The following is an 18,908-nucleotide window of genomic DNA, read 5'->3' on the forward strand; positions in this document are numbered from 1 at the left end:
TTGGGGAGTCAAGCTTAAGCTACACTCAGCTTGCGCTCTGTACTGAATATATAATAATCTTTTGAGGAGTACAGGAGCTGCCGAAAAAGCTCCCCGCTGTCGGCAGAGCAGTGACTACACTTTACTTTCACTTTTGACACTGAACCTGGTCAGCACAGCATCAGAACGTGAGTATGCAAATGAAGCTCGGAATATTTAAATCCTGGGCTCATTTGCACTTCCAAAGTGCTTGATTTGCATTCCTCTGTTGGCAGAGGGATGCAGTCTAGACACAGCCTAGGTAGCATGAAGAGCCACAGTGAACTGGTTCCTAGAGATTGTAGCTTTCTGACATAATGCAGCTCCAACTGATATTAATAGAATTTCATTTACCTCACTGGGAACTTGACCAGATCCTTGAAAAACAAATCTACTTAGTTAGACCATCTAGCTGCCATTCTTTAGGTCAGTTCACTGTTCATCAAAAATTTGAGAACCAATTGACAATTAAAAAAGCTTGATCATAGAAGCCAATGGAAAGGTTGAAAATTAATATTTTTAATAGGAGGATTTATTTTGTGAAAGGGTATGTCTACACTACCACCCTAGTTCGAGCTAGGGTAGTAATGTAGTCAACCGGAGTTGCAAATGAAGCCCGGGATTTGAATTTCCCGGGCTTCATTTGCATGTTGCCAGGCGCCGCCATTTTTAAATGTCCGCTAGTTCGGACTCCGTGCCCCGCGGCTACACGCGGCATGAACTAGGTAGTTCGGACTAGGCTTCCTATTCTGAACTACCGTTACTCCTTGTGGAACGGTAACGGACATTTAAAAATGGCGGCGCCCGGCAACATGCAAATGAAGCCCGGGAAATTCAAATCCCGGGCTTCATTTGCAGCTCCGGTTGTCTACACTACCACCCTAGTTCGAACTAGGGTGGTAGTGTAGACATACCCTAAGAGATGAAAGGCAAGGGATGTATGCCCATTTGGACAGAGCACAGTCAGTGATTAAATGCCAGTTTGATCCCTGATATACAAAGTAATAATCAATGAATTTTAAATTAAAGTGCTCGATTGAAACTCTAAAACTAAAGTCGATTACAAATACAGCTGATAAAACGTAGATCTTTAATTAGACAATCACTTTTCAAAAGATTTTGGTTGTGAATATTTAGGAGACGTATCAAACTACAACGAGCTGTTTATAAAGCGTAAGATTTCCAGAATGAAATGAAACACACTTTTTATTTTTAGCACACATGCAGTCTCTTTCTCTAGTTCTCACCCTCACCCCAAGAACATGACAAGTGCAATCTTAATTAAATTAAATGGACATTTAATGTGCAGACATGCAATAAATGTGATATTTGGTGATAAGAAATTCCAGCTAATGTGAAATGTCTATGTGTATTGAACACAGTGTAAAATTTGCCATTTGGGGATTAACCTTTGTGTTGTTTTCTCACTTCATATGAAAGCTTTAAAATGCTTCTTTTCAGACACAATATTTTAGTCTCCATTTTAAAAATGCCATCTATGAAGCAGTCCATGTGTACCTTCTCTCTTTTGAATTCCTCACTGACTATTTTAAAATACTCTCATCCTTCAGTCACATCTCAGATGTGTCTTCAAGCCTTAACTTTTGTATAGGGCTGACTGTGCTCTATCCAAATGGGCACAGTGCTTTTTGTCTTTCAAATTATCATTAAGGAATATTTTAGTATTTCATTATAAGTAGCTACTTTTATTGAACTGATGGCTTTAAACATGTTTTCCTATAATTGGTGAACAGCAAGAAAACTATTGGAAGGTTATTGATCCCATTACAAATTGGTACTATAACGGAATACTGTATATTTAAAAATGTCTATAAATAATGTACAGTATTCACATTGCTGTTTTATAGTCGCTCCTTAATTGAGTTCTAAACTGGCTAATTAGGCAGATTATACATAGCTATGGATTAAAAATATCTGGCCCGATTAAATCAATTGCAAGATGCTAGCGCAGAGCATGGCACAGATTTCCTGGACAGTCGGTCCAGGAGGGAAAGTTGCAAGGATGCAGGCAAGTCACAGTGCTCCTCTCCTTGCTGTGGGGGCAATCACATTGCCAAAGTGACAAGGGGTCACCTGGGAAAATGTTGTTTCAAATGAGTCTTGTTTTAAGCTCTGCCAGTAGAAATCATTTACAGCCATCAGCAGTCCTTGTGCAGTGGGACCTCCGAAGCAGGTCTTCCCCAAACCCAGATCATGGCAAGCCTTATTGGTGCAGGTGCAGTTGTGCCAGCTTTTGCCTGCAGGTTGTAGACTAACTTGGGATGCGTAAAAGTGCACAGTTATTTGAACATTACTCATTATGGGTATGTCTACACTGCATTCCTCTTTCGAGAAAGGAATGCAAATGCAGCCTAGCGAAATTGCAAATGAAGCGCGGATTTGAATTTCCTGCGCTTCATTTGCATAATCACGTTTGGCCGCTATTTCGAAATACCCTATTTCGAGATTAAAAAATGCCGTGTAGACACGGTTATTTTGAAAGCAACCCCTTCTTTCGAAATAACCCTTACTCCTAAAAAAATAAGGTTTAATAGTTATTTTGAAAGAAGGGATTTCTTTCAAAATAACCGTGTCTACTTGGTGTTTTTTATCTCGTAATAGGGTATTTCGAAATAGAGGCCGGATGCGATTATGCAAATGAAGCACTGGAAATTGAAATCCGCGCTTTCATTTGTAATTTCGCCTGGCTGCATTTGCATTCCTATCTCGAAAAAGGAATGCATTGGAGACATACCCTATCTGACCACTGAACAGACAGTAGCTTAGTTCTTCAGGTTACAGCTCTGAGAGGGTGCATGTTTATACAGCTGCATTATTTTGAAATAGCAAGGTGAGCATCTACACAGCAAGCCCGTTATTTCAAAATAATATTGAAATAAGGGGCTTCTTATTCCTCATTTTATGAGGAATAACGCCTATTTTGAAATAGTTATTTGAAATAGGGTGTGTGTAGACAGCGCAGCTGTGGTTATTTTGAAATAAATAACCTCCTGGGTTTCCCACAGTGGCCACTCTGTCCACACTCATCAGACCTTTATGGTTCCCCTTCCCCTGCAGCCCTTTAAGCTGCAGCCAAAGGGGAAAGGGCTTGTGGCACAAAGCAGGCCCTGCTTGCACTGTGCCACACAGCAGAGCCTTGACTGTTTTCATTGCTGCCATGGCAGATCTCCATGCTCCCTCAGAGCTCCCCAGGGCTGCAAGGGAGCAGGCAGCCACCTCCTAATCCCCTTTCTCCCCCTTCCTCCCCTCCCCCGCCCGGGGGCAAAAGAGGAGGGCGCCCTCGTGGACTGACGTGGAGATCCTGGATCTCATTGAGATCTGGGAGGAACATGAGAAAATGAGAGCAGTGTGGGTAGGAAATAAGTTTCTTAACACATGTTCCATGTCTAATACAAATATTCTGCAAAGTTTCCCTGATTTTCCAGTGAGCCCTATATACTCACTAGCATGTAGTGAGCACCACAGGCTTTTGAACAAGAAAGCCCAACACTCAGAGTAGTGATCACTTTTTGAATTTAAATGCAATCCAGGATCTACTTCAGACCCAAATACACTTGCCCCACGTCCTTTCCCAAGTCTTCTTGGCTCTGCCCCTTCTCTGAGGTCCTACCTGGCTCACTCCATCCCTCCTCCACTTTCAGCAGGCTGGCGCTGGGGAGGTTGGAGTGCAGGAGGGTGTAAGCTCTGGTCTTGGGCTGAAGGGTTCAGAGTGTGGGAGGGGCTCCAGCCAGGGGCAGTGGGTTGGGGTCCAGGAGGAGGTTTAGAGCTGGGGCGGGTGTTCAGGATAGAGGCCCAGGAGGGTACTACTTACCTCTGACAGTGGTGCAGTGGGGCTAAGGCAGGCTCACCCTCACCCTGGCCTTGCACCACTCCTGAAAGCAGCCGGCATGTTCAGCAGTAGCTCCTTGGGGAAGAGGGGCAGGTGGCTCTAACTGCTGCCTACCATCCAGAGGCACCACGCTACGGGCTCTATTGGACATGGTTCCTTGTTCCCAGCCAATGGAACCTGCGGGGTCTGTGCCTGTAGACAAGGGCAGCATTGGAGACTGCCTACCCTGCCAGCCCCAGGGGCCACAGGGACATGCCAACCACTTCCAGTGGTGCAGGGTCAAGGCAGGGAGGATTCTGCCTTAGCTCTGCAATGCTGCTGGCCTATTAGTAGCCAATCTCATGATTTGACCACGGGAGCTTCCAGGAGTTTGAGTCCAATTCCAGGAGACACAGATGGACAAAATTAGAGGGAATTAATTTTTTGTTATGTGCACCATTATCAAGGTGCAGGTTGAACTTCTCTAGTTCAGAGAATTTGCTGACCCATGGAAGGTCAGTATTTTCTAGCTTCATTATAATACTTCAACTGCTTACTAGGCTCTTAGAAGACATTTGGGGGAATATTAGAGCTAAATTACAGCACAGAACACTGAGCGCCAGGACTGGTGCTGTAAACAAACTTTATGGGATCACGGCCACACCCATGATAAATGGACATTGACTAACTAAAATCATGCTGGACCATGGATGTTGGTGGACCAGAGAGTGCTGGATTATCAAGGTTCAACCTGTAATATGCAGATGTTATAAAAAACATATATATTAAGGCTGTTAGCTATCATATAATTGAATAGTTATGTAAGTGCATGAAATATTGCTTGTTACACGACTATTTGATAGTCCCCAGCATCAGTATCAGAGGCAGCATCATGAGGTGGCCAAGGGAGTCAGTCTGCAAGGGGAGACAGTTTGAAAATCAGCTCCTCATGCAGACCGGCTGCCTGATACAGAGGCAGCAGCCCCTGTCTGTGAGGGTCCGAGCTGCTCAAAGGCAGAGGTAGAGCAAAAGCAGGGATGGTCAGATCCCCCGTGGACAGGGGCTGCTGCTGCAAAGCAGACGCCTCTGCCCCTTCCCCCCAGCATGGGTAGGCAGGCGGGGGCAGGGCAGCCGGCACCATGGAACCAGTGCTAGGGGGAAGCTGGCTTTTAAGCTGGCTCTCCCTAGCACCGGCTCCTGCTTCCCCCCTCTTGCTGCCTCTGATACAGAGAGTACTCATTGACATCTCTAATATATACCATAGGGATAATTATTCCATTCACGACAGGTTAGACATTTTAGAACTCACTATTCAAAGAAATAAATTTAAGCATAAGAATGACAAAAGTATTTAGTGAATGGAGAGAATTTTCAGTGAGTGAAAAAGTTAAAGATGGGCTTCCACTTTACAATCACACATAACTATTTTGAGACTGCAAATCTTAAACTCTGACATCAGTGGGATTTTTTGTGTGTGCTCATTCTGTGCAACTCTAAAATTCAGTTTTGCGCCTTATATATTCTAATTTTTGCATTTCTGAGCTGTGTGTTGCATATCCCACTTTTCTATGATTTTTTTTGTAATGCTAAGAGCAGTTATATTGAATATCTCTGATATGGGATCCTTGCTACATAGAAATAGTGCCTTGATGTGAAGATAACTGTACCTCAGTTGTAGTAAAAAAATCTTCAAAAGGGTTTTTTATTATTTTTAGCCCCTTAAATCAGATAATTCTCATCCCTTCAAAACCACTGTGAAGTAACTACAAGTAAGGAACATGTTAAAGACAAGAGAAAGAAAAAAGTACAGAAAATTCCAGTTGTTACAGCAGCTGAAAAGTCCTGATTCTTATAGGAGCACTAATTACCTGATCTGCAGTCCTTAGGCAAAATATATATATATATTAAATCGATGGTCCAAATGTAGGCTCTTCGTTCATTAGCATTCGTGGCCTAAAAGGTAACAAAGCCAGTTCATTGCTGTTGTCTATGTCCAGCTCTCCATTCAAGAGCTGCATCCATTGAAATGGCTTGGGAGTATCCCAGGGAAGGTAGATTTGCTGGTTAATCTTTGCATTAAAACATAATGGGTGCGACTAGACTGGTAAGATTTTGGACAAAAGCTACCGCTTTTGCGCAAAAACTTGCCAGCTGTCTACACTGGCCACTTGAATTTGCGCAAGAGCACTGACATTCTAATGTAAGAATTCAGTGCTTCTTGCGCAAATACTTTGACATTCCCGCTCAGGGATAAGCCCTCTTATACAAGAATACTTGCGCAAGAGGACCAGTGTAGTCAGGCACCTTCATTTTTTGCGTAAGAAAGCCCGATGGCTAAAATGGCCATCTGCGCTTTCTTGCACAAAAGTGCATCAATACTGGGCATTATGCTTTTGCGCAAAAGCACTTTTTGCTCAAAAGCATCCGTGCCAATCTAGATGCTCTTTTGCGTTAAAAAAATTTCCGCAAAATCATGCCAGTCTAGACACAGCCATTGAGTGTAACGTGTAATGAAATTAATGACTAATACTCAAATATCTGTGAGAAATATTTATTCTGAATAAAGAATAAGTGAGTCAATGCTGTTTTGAAAATAAGTAGATATACCTCCAAAAGAAATAAAATGAAAGAGGAAAGCAGGACAAGGGCAGTCACAGATTCTGTCTAAAATTCCCTGAGTTGGAAGTAAGATTCTATTGAGAACCCAGGGGGAGTTTCCTGTGTATGCTATGCAAAGGTTGGAGTGAGTACCTGGCATTTGGTTAATCAGAAAGGAAGCAACTTTTGAAAAGGAGAGCAAACCTGGCTGAGTGAAACCCCCAGGAAATAAGCAGAATTAGTCAAGTGGAAGGAAAGGAGAAAGCATGATGTAGATTGGAAGATCTAAGAAGACAACTGTTTTGTTTAATTTTTCCTGCTGTGTGGCTTCAAATCTGCTGATTTGGACACAGGCCCTTAAAATCCCCCTGTGACGGGGCAGCCCCGCCCTGCACCATGAACAATGCCGAACAGGCTCTGCTCGGCGTTCGGGGGGGGTCAGCCCGAGATTGCACGGCTTGCACACAGGCTACGCCAGGGTGGAAGGCGCCGGCCGTCGCGCTGGCTAGCTGCTGGAGCGCGGCGGTAGAGGAGGGGCTAGGGCAGGAGGAGTTCCCCCATCCTGACAGGCCCGGACGGCAGCCAATCCGTGGCGAAGAGGGACGGCCGCACCCCTGCCCAGGCCGGTGACGTCAGGAGGGGCGGCTACGGCGGGACGTTTAAAACGCCGCAGCCATGGTCGGGGGGGGGGGGGGAGGAAGAGAGAGAGAGAGAGCGGGCGCGGGGCCATGGCAGGGTGAGATCCGGGGCGACCCCCAGGGGACTGATGGAAGTCCCAGCCGCGGACATAATAAACCCCTCCCCTTCTTCCCAGCGCAGGAGGGGTTGTGACAGTGCCGGCAGCCTGTCGGCCCAGAGTAAGGTAAACACCCCGGCCGGGGAACGCTGGGGGAGGGGAAAGGAAGCAGCCCAGGGCAGAGCCCATATGGGCTGGTGGGCTGGCGCGTTACGGCAGGACGCCCCGCCAGCCGGACAGGAGCGAGGCAGTTCCGTGTCCTTAGGGCCCTGGGCTGGGGCCCGTGAGTGAGGGTGGGCCTGGGCCCCTCTTTCCCCCCACCCCTCAATTGGACGCAGAGCCGCACCAAGGAAAAAAAAATACCTGAGTGCCCCACAACGAGGGCTTGCAGGCAGCCGTAGCGCCGCCTTCACCCCCCCCCCGGAGGTCGGAGTGGGGGGGAACCGAAGGTACCGGACGAAAGGGACTGGTACAGACTGGTACAGATGGTGGAGAATGTGGGCACCTTGAAGAGGGGTCCCCACCCCTGGTAAAGAGGGGTGAACGCTCCCAAAGGGGAGTAGATTCACGTGCATTTCTCCCAGTAGAAGTCGAAAGCGGGGGTGAGCCGAGCGCGTCGGCGCCTCCAAGACAGGGACGGTGAAATGGATCCCGCCCAGGTGCTGGAATGGATGAAGGAAACCCAACGGGAGAGCCAGCAGCAGCAGACCGTGCTGATCCAGCAGCTGTCCACACAACATCAAGAGCAGCAAAGGCAGCTGATAAAAGAGCTGGCCGAACAATTTAGGGAGCAAGTCCGGATGTCGGTGCCCCTGAGGCTGGGCACCGCCGCCCAGGAGGAGGACCCCGATGAGGATGGGGGGGCTGTACCACGCCCGAGTATCAGACTAACGAAAATGGGGGCCGACGACGATCCGGAGGCATATTTGATAACGTTCGAGCGGGTGGCCACCGCAGCTAGGTGGCTGGAGACCCACTGGGCCACCATTTTGGCCCCTTATCTGACTGGCCAGGCCCAGCTGGCCTACCGGAGTTTGAGCAACAGAGACGCGCTACACTACTATAAGCTGAAAGAAGCTATTTTGGACCAGATGGGTATTACCCACGAAATGTATTGGCAAAAGTTTAGGGGTGAGCACTACAATCCAGGGACCCGGCCCTGGGTCGTAGCCCAGCGGTTGAGAGAGGCCGCTTGGAGATGGCTGGACCCCGAACAACGCACCGGGCAGTAAGTGGCCGAGCTGGTGGTTCTGGAGCAATTTATCAACATCCTGCCTAGTGGGGGCTCCCACTGGGTACGACGACACCACCCCTCCACGTTGAGCGAAGCGGTCGAATTAATGAATGACTACGAAGCCGCCGAGGGGTGGGAGAGAGGCAACAGGACGGAACAGCCACCGCCACCCAGGAAAGCTGAACCGGGGAGAAGCCCCCGCGCTAAGGGGAGCCCCGAGAGGAGCGATAGGTGGGGGACCGGAAGAGGCATAGCACGACGACCATTGGCACCGGCATGGTCCCTCCCGTCCAAGGAAGGACCCCGAGAGACAGTCGGCCATTCGCCCGAGGCCGGGGCGAACCCCCCGAAACCCGCTGCGCCCAGGTGGCCATTCTTTCGGTGCAGGCAGGAAGGACACCTCATCAAAGACTGCCCCTTTATGGACTGCTCTTATGCCCAGGTGTTAGCGGGGGATGGGACACCCGCCAAAGAAGGTAAGATAATGCGCGTGGTCATGATCGGGGATGAACAAGTGACCGCCCTCTTGGACTCGGGCTGTAGCCAGACTATAGTGCGGGCTGACCTAGTCCACCCAAGAGGTCCACGGGGCCCCCCGTGCAGGTGCAGTGTGTACCCGGGGACATACACCAATATGCCACCGCATGGGTTCAGATCCGTGACGGTAATCAAGACAGCTGGTGTTACGTGGTCTTAGGACCCCAGCTAGCCTATCCGGCCTTGCTGGGCCGCGACTGGACCGGCTTCCGCAGGGCGGTGGGAGAATGGCAAGCTAGCAGGGCCCCGGCGGAGGTGGGGGACCAACTGGGAGCCCTCGGGGAACCACTGGGGGACGAAGCCCCTGCTACCCCTCGGGCTGAAGGCCCAAACACAGAGACCATGAACCCCCTTGAACTCGACGACGGTGACTTCCTCCAGGAACAACGGGAAGTCCCCACGATGCGCCATGCTTGGGCCACGGCGCGAGAGGAGACCGAGGAGGAAGGGGCAACGGCGGAAGGACCGGTGGGCCCGCGCTTTGAGGTACACGCTGACCGCTTATATAGGGTAGATGAAGGGGGGGAGGAGCAGACACCCCGGCGGCAACTTCTCGTGCCCTGCCAGTACCGGCACTGCCTTATGGAGGTGGCCCATGCCAACCCCTGGGCGGGTCACCTGGGGCAGGAAAAAACAGTAAAGCGACTATTACATCGCTTCTACTGGCCCGGGGTGTATCGCGAAGTGCGAGACTTTTGCGAGTCATGCCCTGAATGCCAGAAGGCGGGACCCCGTAATGTGCCAAAGGCCCCCCTGGTGCCCCTCCCGATAATAGACATGCCCTTTGAAAGGATAGCTATGGACATAGTAGGGCCCCTAGACAAGTCAAGGACGGGCCATCAATACATCTTGGTCGTATTGGACTACGCCATGCGGTATCCGGAGGCCGTGCCCCTCTGGAATACGAACGCCTCCACCCTGGCAACAGAATTGATGAAGTTGTTCGCCCGCGTCGGACTGCCCAAGGAGATACTGACCGATCAAGGTACAAATTTTACATCTCGGCTAATGGCGGAATTATGCCGCCTGCTCCAAATTAAAAGTATACGGACTTCAGTGTACCATCCCTAGACCGATGGTCTGGTTGAACGTTTTAATCGGACACTGAAGGGTATGTTACGGAGATTCACAGAACAGGACCCTAGGGACTGGGACACTCTGTTACCCGCGTTATTGTTTGCAGTACGGGAAGCCCCCCAAGCGTCCACAGGGTTCTTGCCTTTTGAATTATTGTATGGACGGCAACCGAGGGGTATTCTCGATATAATCAAGGAAAGGTGGGAGGACCAGGAGACCCGGGTACGGGGGTCGGTACAATATATCCTAAAATTGAGGCAAAAGTTGCGGACCCTAGCGGACGTGGCTAGGAACAACCTAGAAAGTGCTCAGGAAACCCAAGCCCTATATTATAACCGGGGAGCACGCCTCAGAGTTTTCGAGCCAGGGCAGCGGGTCCTGCTATTACTCCCGACCCCGGGTTCAAAACTGGTAGCTAAGTGGCAGGGGCCCTTTGAAGTGGTGAGACGCGTCGGGGAGGTCAATTATGAGGTCAAGTTAACGGGAAGGTCGGGAGGTACCAAGGTGTACCATGTAAACTTATTAAAGGCCTGGAAAGAACGGGAGACATTGTTTATAAACCCCCTCCCCCGGACCCAGAGCTGGGTCCAGGAGAGGAGGGCCTGGCCACCCCAGGTCTCTTGCAGATGGGAACTGACCTCACCCCTGAACAACAGACAGACCTGGAGAACTTGCTGAGCCACTTCCCGGACGTGATGACAGACAAACCAGGTCACACCGCTCTGGCCCACCACCACATCGAAACCGAGTCACAAAAGAAGGTTCGTCCCCTGCCCCAAAAGATGTGGGAGCTGGTGAAGGAGGAACTGCAGAAGATGATCCAATGGGGTGTGGTGGAAGAGTCGTACAGTGAGTGGCGTAGTCCTATAGTTCTAGTGCCGAAGCCTGACGGGTCGATGAGGTTCTGTATAGATTTCCGCAAAGTGAACGCTCTTTCCCGATTCGACGCTTACCCCATGCCTCGGGTAGACGAGCTACTAGACCGGCTGGGAGGCGCGCACTATCTTTCCACCCTTGATTTGACCCGCGGCTACTGGCAGATACCCTTATCACCAACGTTCCGAGAGAAGACGGCCTTCTCAACCCCCTTTGGGCTGTACCATTTTATTTGGATGCCCTTCGGGCTTCATGGAGCGGCAGCCACATTTCAGCGGCTTATGGACCGGGTGCTGAAAAGCCACGAACAATACGCCGCGGCATACATTGATGACATAGTCATATACAGTAAGTCCTGGACCGAGCACCTGCACCGAGCACCTGCACCACGTTAAGGCCATATTGCAGGAGCTCTGCCGGGCCGGTCTAACGGCGAACCCCAGGAAGTGCCACATTGGTGAGAAGGAAGTTTCCTATTTAGGCTATACAGTCGGCCGTGGCCAGTTGCGACCCTTGGTGGAGAAAGTGGAGGCGCTTCATACATATCAGCCACCCCGAACCAAGAGGCAGGTCCGTCAGTTTTTGGGGCTGGCCGGCTATTACCGCCGTTTTGGCCCCAATTTTGCGGCAATAGCGGCACCCCTGACAGATCTTACACGGGCCGCCCTTCCCCAAAAAGTACGATGGTCCCCAGAGTGCGAAGAAGCCTTCCACAGGTTGAAAGACTGCCTAACCCGAGCCCCAGTGTTAGCACAGCCCAACTTTAACCATCCCTTCACCCTCTATACGGACGCCTTGGAAAGTGGAATAGGGGTGGTACTGTCACAAGGGGAGGGGCAGACGAACATCCCGTCGTTTATGTCAGCCATAAGCTGTTTACGCGAGAGCGTAAGTACGCAACGATTGAAAAAGAGGCCTTGGCGGTAAAGTGGGCGATTGACCTATTGAGGTACTATCTTTTAGGTAACCGTTTCCGGGTGGTAACAGACCATGCCCCCCTGCGATGGCTACAAACTATGAAGGATGTGAATGCTTGGGTGATGCGTTTGTATTTGACCTTACAGCCCTACGCATTCGAGGTAGCCCACAGGGCTGGCACCCGGCACCAAAACGCAGACTTCTTTTCAAGACGACATGAAGACGAAGAGGACACAGAACCAGGAGTGGTGACTAATTTGAAAAGGGGGGTGTGTGACGGGGCAGCCCCGCCCCGCACCATGAACAACGCTGAACAGGTATGTCCCCGGGTACACACTGCACCTGCACGGGAGGGTATGATATGAAGTTTCTCTGGACCTGCCTTCTCCATCTCTGTTAGGCTGACACAATCTCAACTCCTTTCCTTATCAGATCCCTAAACCCTACTGTTCGAATCACAGAGATAGAAAGTGCGATGAGACCTCAGCTAGAGATAGCAATGGACTCAAATATCTGCTGAACTGATTTTCTTTACATTTGACATGTCTGTAGGTCTCACTGAGACTTCCAATCAAGCCAGATCTGAAGCCTGAGTACTTTAATGGAATTTACAGTAGGTTACCTTATATAAGAAATCCCAGTTTGCATTATGCCGTACATTGTATTTATTTACATAATATATCATATTATGAAGAAAAAAATATATTTCAAGATATATGTTCAAGAGGGCAGAGTTAAGGTTGCCTTTTAGTTTTACTCTGCATTTCTTTACTTCCGAGTAAAGTTTCTCATACTTACTGTTACATTAATACATGATTCTTTTTCATGGAACATTGCAAACTTCGATGCTACTGGCACTAACTGGGGTGGTCATAATAATAAAGTTTATCCTCTGATAAAGATTAAAGATGAGAGACTCAATATTTTTCTCAGTTGCAATATAATATAAATGTAAATAACATTGTCTGGTTTGTTTTGTCTGAGTTGTTTTTCATGTGTTAAAATAGTTTACGTTCAAATTCATCATTATACACAAATAAAGTTCAGTTACATTTTTTCTTAATGAAAATCCACTCCGTTCTAATGTTCTAGGGCTATTTACATAAAATATGCACAAACTGTACTTTTATTCATAACTGTATATTTGCCAAATGATTCTAGTTCTGAGCAAGATGAGTTTTAACTAAGCATTATTCTATGTTATTTACAGGCTAGTATTTGAATATTTTCAGAGTTAATGTATTTTTTATTTTTATGTGGCAGAGAAATAGTGTATGTATTCTGTATCTCTGATTATTTTTTATGAAATCCTATTTCTTTCCCTGTTACTGGAAAGAACAAATTAATTACAAGACAATATATATCTAATCATTTCAAGTAGCATATAAAATAAATGGGTGCTGTATGTGTAGACGTGAAACGGTTTGCTTTTGGATGAGATATAAAACTGACATCTTGGCCACTTGTGGTCATTAAAAATCTCATGGCACTTTTTACAAGAGTAGAGGTGAAACCTGAAGTGTCATGAACTACATTCCAGTTAGATAATGACATTGTGTTTACTTAAATCCCCAGCGGCTTGTGATTTTCATTTTTTTCTTGTGAATTGCTGTACACTGTCCTGCTTAAGGGCTCTTGATTTCCACTCCAGTGGAAATTCCTTATCCCAGTGTGTTTCAATAAGGAGAGATGTGATCTCTGTATCTCTAATTAGCAATCAGGTTTCTTAAAGTTTCTCAAGTGCTGCATAAATGGAACTATATACGGTGCTATATAAAAGTCAGTCCTTCAGTTCATCCTTTCTACATCTCTGAACCTTATGAACCACACCACATTGTCACCACATTTGAGGTTTAATGCTTGAATTTGTAAAAGAAACCGTTTACAGAAAATACAATACAAGAAATAAAAGTTATTTTTGTAAAAGTTCTTTTGTGATATACCATGGTAGCTAAGAGAGAAGTCCTCTGGAATTAGGCATTAAATTTGGGTTTCAATTGCCAACTTATAGCACAGAGAATAATGAAAATGTGTATGTAATTGTAAATAAAAAGACTTCTATGGTAAGAGCCATTGAAGCTATAGTGATTTACTCCTGCTGAGGAACTGGCTCTACATATATATTGTATAGCACCTGTGGGTCTCAGAATGTTTTGCAAACATGGTTATATTAAAGGTAGATTCATTCAGTGTGACAGGGGCCATGGAGGGTCCACAGTGACCCATAACTACTGTACTATATTTTCATGGAGTTAGGCAGCTGAAGAGCTGCTGTACAGGGCTAACCAAAATAGAGAGGACCATTTAGCAACACGACAAGGGAGTTGTGGAGTTACACAATCAACTCCAAAAACAACAAAGCAACTCCAAACCTTTGCATGTATGGGTAGCAGACCTCCTTTCCAGCCTCAGAACTTGAATAACAGCTGCAGACAGGATTCGGAACTACCTCGGGACTGAGCTTCATGCTAGAATGGCTTCTGTCTGCCATTACTTTGGGTATGTCTGTACTACCACCCTAGTTCGAACTAGGGTGGTAATGTAGGCAACCGGAGTTGCAAATGAAGCCCGGGATTTGAATTTCCTGGGCTTCATTTGCATAAAGCCGGGCGCCGCCATTTTTAAATGTCTGCTAGTGCGGACTCTGTGCCGCGTGTAGCCGCGCGGCACGGAGACCGCATTAGCGGACATTTAAAAATGGCGGCGCCCGGCTTTATGCAAATGAAGCCCAGGAAATTCAAATCCCGGGCTTCATTTGCAACTCCGGTTGCCTACATTACCACCCTAGTTCGAACTAGGGTGGTAGTGTAGACATACCCTTATGTTGTACCTGGCACAATGCATGCTTACTCAGGACTCCCTCATACAGGAAGAAAATGGGTGTATGATTTTAACCCTAAATACAACCTTTCCTCACCTCAGTTTTACCTTTTTAAAATAAATAATAGCTGCAGACTGTGGATTGTGGGGTTGATTCCATGCTAAGGATGTTAAGGACTAGTTGACTAATCCAGTTGACTAGTCAATTCCTCCCTTCCTTGCTGCCTCTATCAGATAGAGGCAACAAAGGGGGGGCAGAATAGGGGGTACTTCAAAGTGGCAGTGCCACATGGAGCTGACCCCAGGCTCCATGCGGTGCTGCCCCTTTGAAACTCTGGGGCAGCATTTCAAAGGGGCAGCGCTGCAAGGAGCCCAGGGTCAGCTAGGGAGTCCCCATCTGATCCCAGGCTCTGTGTGGTGCTGCTGCTTTGAAATGCCAAGTGGAGCCTGGGATCAGCTGGGCTCTGCGTGGCATTTCCATGGAACCCAGGATCAGCTGGGGACTCTCCATCTGATCCTGGGCTCCATGCGGCATTTCCACAGAACCCAGAGTCATCCCCAGCTGATCCTGGGTTCCTTGGAAAGGCCTCATGGCTCCATGCGGCATTTCAAACAGGCAGTGTCGCATGAAGCCTGGGGTCAGCGTGGGAGTCTGAGTCTACACAGAGTGTCATTGTCAGAATCTGGAAACAGATTGGAGGATTTCTGATTCCAAGTTCCCATTTTTATAACTAAACCACATTGTGTTACTCTCTCATGGGACTGATTCCTAGTCATTTGTAAGGGCATTACTAGTAACAGTTCTTGACTTTTGATGCTATTATTTGTATGGTGCAAATGGTCAAAGTTTTGTGATGCTACCCAGTTTCTTGATGCAACCCAATCAACCACTCTTTTATATTCAGTATCTTAGACAATTTAAAACTTCTAATTGAATTTGCAATACAACAGTAATTGACTCATTTCTGTAATAATTCATAGGATCATACATAGAATTAAAAAATACAGAAAATAAGAGAGAATATCTATGCTTAATCAAATGTCCAGCCCAACTCAAAATAGTACATAATATATAATTTACATTTTAATCTTTTTTTGTTCCAGACATGAAATACTGTGAATATTAAACTTAAAAAATTCATAATGATGGTCTCATTTTCTCCAAAGGAATTTAGATAAGTTGTTGAAAGTATGCAGACTTCACTAGTTTATTTTGCTGTACTTGTATATTTTCTTAAGTTTAGAGATCTTTACTTTAAAATATTGTAATGCTAAAAGGGTAGGTTGAGGATGTTTGATTGATAAAATCAGATTTATTTTTTCAGGGAAAAAAATGTCCTAGTTGAAACCTAAGAACGGTCTTTGCGATCTATCACCTAGTGTTATTACAAGGTAGCAATAGGTACAAATGTATCAAATGCTACAGTTCTTTTAATTACAAGTAAAATATTGTCCCTTTATTTCTATGTGGGAGACAGTGATTATGAATTAGTATTTTATTAAACAATTGTAATACAGTTTCTGAGACTGTATTTAGAGAAACTATAGAAAACATATATGTGAAGAAACACATTTCATGGCATCCAACTACTTTTATATATAGGATATCCCTCAATTAATGACTAAAGTATTAGTAACTATGTACATCACTGTACTACAGCACTTATAGTGGTATTGGTTACACCTCTATAGTTAAATTAAGGTCATATTTTCACTTAAAGCAGGGTTTAATGTCCTTATTTTAATATAAACTACATTGTGAAAAAAGACTCAATACTATGAGAAGACTCAATTTTCTGATTAATTTTATCTATAACTGGTAATTAATTTCTAACTTAAAATAAAGGTGGGACCTTTAAGAAATATTTATCCATTTAATTATAAAATGAGTTGCTAGTTAACCTTCAAACTTTCCATGTAGTTAAAACCCATTGAACCCTTGTGTACAGGCAACTTTTGAGAAATGAATTTGTAATTAAGCAAAATTATTAGAAACTGATGTGTCTTCTTTGCCCCTCCACTGCACAATTTACACTTACAAAAAGGGGCAGAATTCCCCAGATCTTAAAATTGTACTGAAGACCTGAGTAAAGATGGCGTCCATTTCACCAAACTCTTGCTGGTTAGAAGACCATACCATATGTGGCCATGAACTCCCAGGACATCCAGTGGGATTGAAAACAAACTGTCTTCAGGAAATAAGGGGATTCCTTGTGTTCTGTAATTAGGAAACAGAACAGGGAACTGTGTGAAGATAACCCATCCTGTGGACATCTGCTCAGCTACAGAAAATACTGGCCAAAGCTCCTGAATCAGAACTATAAGCTCAAATGCTGGGGACTAGACAACCTAACTGTCAAGATAGAGAGAACGTTACTCTCTTAATTCCCTGCTTTGTTTACAAGAGAGGTAAAATTCTCCCTGAAGCTCTGATTCCAATTTTCCAGCCTTTCCTACCAGTGAACTCCTGCTCATATGCCAGCCAGCACATACATAGAAGGCTTGTCATACCCAGACTGGTGGGTTTATGAGAAGCATGGGAAGCCTCTTGCAGAGGTGGCATTTTGTATTTGAAGGACATTCCAAGAAGGAGGCACGATGGAAGAGCAATGATGTTTCACAGACTTCAATAACATTGAGGGTAGGAGAGTGCTGCTGTGGAGGGTCCTGGGGAATAAGTAAAGAAAGGGAGATTAAGATCCACATATTTTCCCTCCTCCGTAGTTAATTGCACGGGACAAAGAAGCACTAGCTGGTAAACTAGCTCCTTGGTTGTATCAGAGATACCCTCTCTCTTTGGATGGCCCATGTGCTCTGTGACATAAAGGAAAAACTTTCCCATCTGAAGTGGAATATATGCTCTGGAATCACTGCTGCCTGCAGTTCTCACTCTTTCCACCATAACAATGCTGAAGGATAGCACAGGGCCATGAAGAACACACATTCCGTTGCTGCTGCCATGTTGCTGTATTCCCTTTGATGGAATAAATGGGTCTAAAGAGTCAAAAGTATTAACATCACTCTGTAATTGTCTAATATTTTAGACAAAGTTCAGGAATTGATATAAAGAGATCTCAGCCTGCTTAGTACCATGACAAATTCATAATTAAAAATCCTTTGTACCTTTTATTAACTATAGGGGTGATGGGGAGGAAGAAATAGATAAAGCATTTGAAATGTAAAGTATTAAGTAGGGCTTTCATTTAACAACATCCCTTGTTCCTCTCCCTTCAGCTGGAGTCGTTTTTTTTAAAGGAAACCTCTCTTTTTGACAATCTTTTAGATGGTATTAAAGGCAGTAAAAATTATGCTTTATGGAGAAAAAATAGGAAGTTAATTAGGTGGGTGTTGAAGCTGCTGATGAAGTTCAATTCCATTTCATAGAGGGCAAAACAAGACAAACACATTCCAAAAGAAGAGAAAAGAATAGCAAGGATAAAAAATACAGCATCTGTCCCTTACATCTCTCACCTGCAACTTCTTGGAGAATCACAGGCATGGCTCATGGTCTTATCACTACACTAAGACCTTGCAAACTAGCATCAGACTATGTATGATATTGCTGTTAGCAGCCTTTCTCTAGCCACGGGCTTACAGCAGTATTGTAAAATTTACAGTCTTGGCTGACTGAGCTAGATTTTTATTACATAAAAGGAAAAAGGAGAGAGAGAGGAAACAATAAATCAAATAATATAGGAAAAGGACACCTTGGAGGGAGTGGAGTGGCAGGCCATGTGCAGTGATAAGGTTACACATCTAGGCAGTGTTCTGAATTTAGCTGCAGCTGGTGGAGGTGGTGATGTCATATGGGTCCTTTTCTTTGGCCAGTTCCAGATTTGACAACATTCAGAATTAGAACAAAGGTCTGTGGTCCCAAGAGATGATGGGTATGGCAGCTACGATGGGTGAAACTGTCTGTTTCCCCTGCTCTCATCTTTTAGTCAGCCAGCATTTTAATTCATCTGTCTGTATTACCCACACCTTTCTTAGTTAAGTTCCTCCAACATAAATGATGGCTAGAGCAACCCATTCCCTCATTTTGTTCACCAAGTAAGCCTAATTTCCAGTACCCTAATTTTGGTCCATTGATTTCTTATCTCACGCTTTTCTAGTTACCGGTCATGGTCTTAACAGCTTTTGAGTTTGTATATGTAGGCCTTTTGTATGGACTAGTTCAGTCTTTCTGTCTCCCTTTTGTAGCTTTTGCCATCAGCATTTTTTGTTATAGGTTATTATGACATTCTGTAAACTTCCATTCGCTTTTA

The 18,908-nt window shown here is 45.9% G+C and overlaps 1 long non-coding RNA gene across 1 annotated transcript; it reads left to right on the top strand.

Moving 5' to 3' along the window:
* The first annotated feature begins 7,600 nt into the window (after positions 1-7,600).
* Positions 7,601-14,213, top strand: LOC106732067 (uncharacterized). The gene is made up of 3 exons (XR_012903569.2): positions 7,601-8,891; positions 9,334-12,140; positions 12,376-14,213. It is a non-coding gene; the product is annotated as an uncharacterized LOC106732067 (long non-coding RNA).
* The last annotated feature ends 4,695 nt before the right edge of the window (positions 14,214-18,908 follow it).

The sequence above is a fragment of the Pelodiscus sinensis genome, chromosome 5 (assembly GCF_052426305.1).
Source record: "Pelodiscus sinensis isolate ZL-2025 chromosome 5, ASM5242630v1, whole genome shotgun sequence".
Classification (NCBI taxonomy): domain Eukaryota; kingdom Metazoa; phylum Chordata; order Testudines; family Trionychidae; genus Pelodiscus; species Pelodiscus sinensis.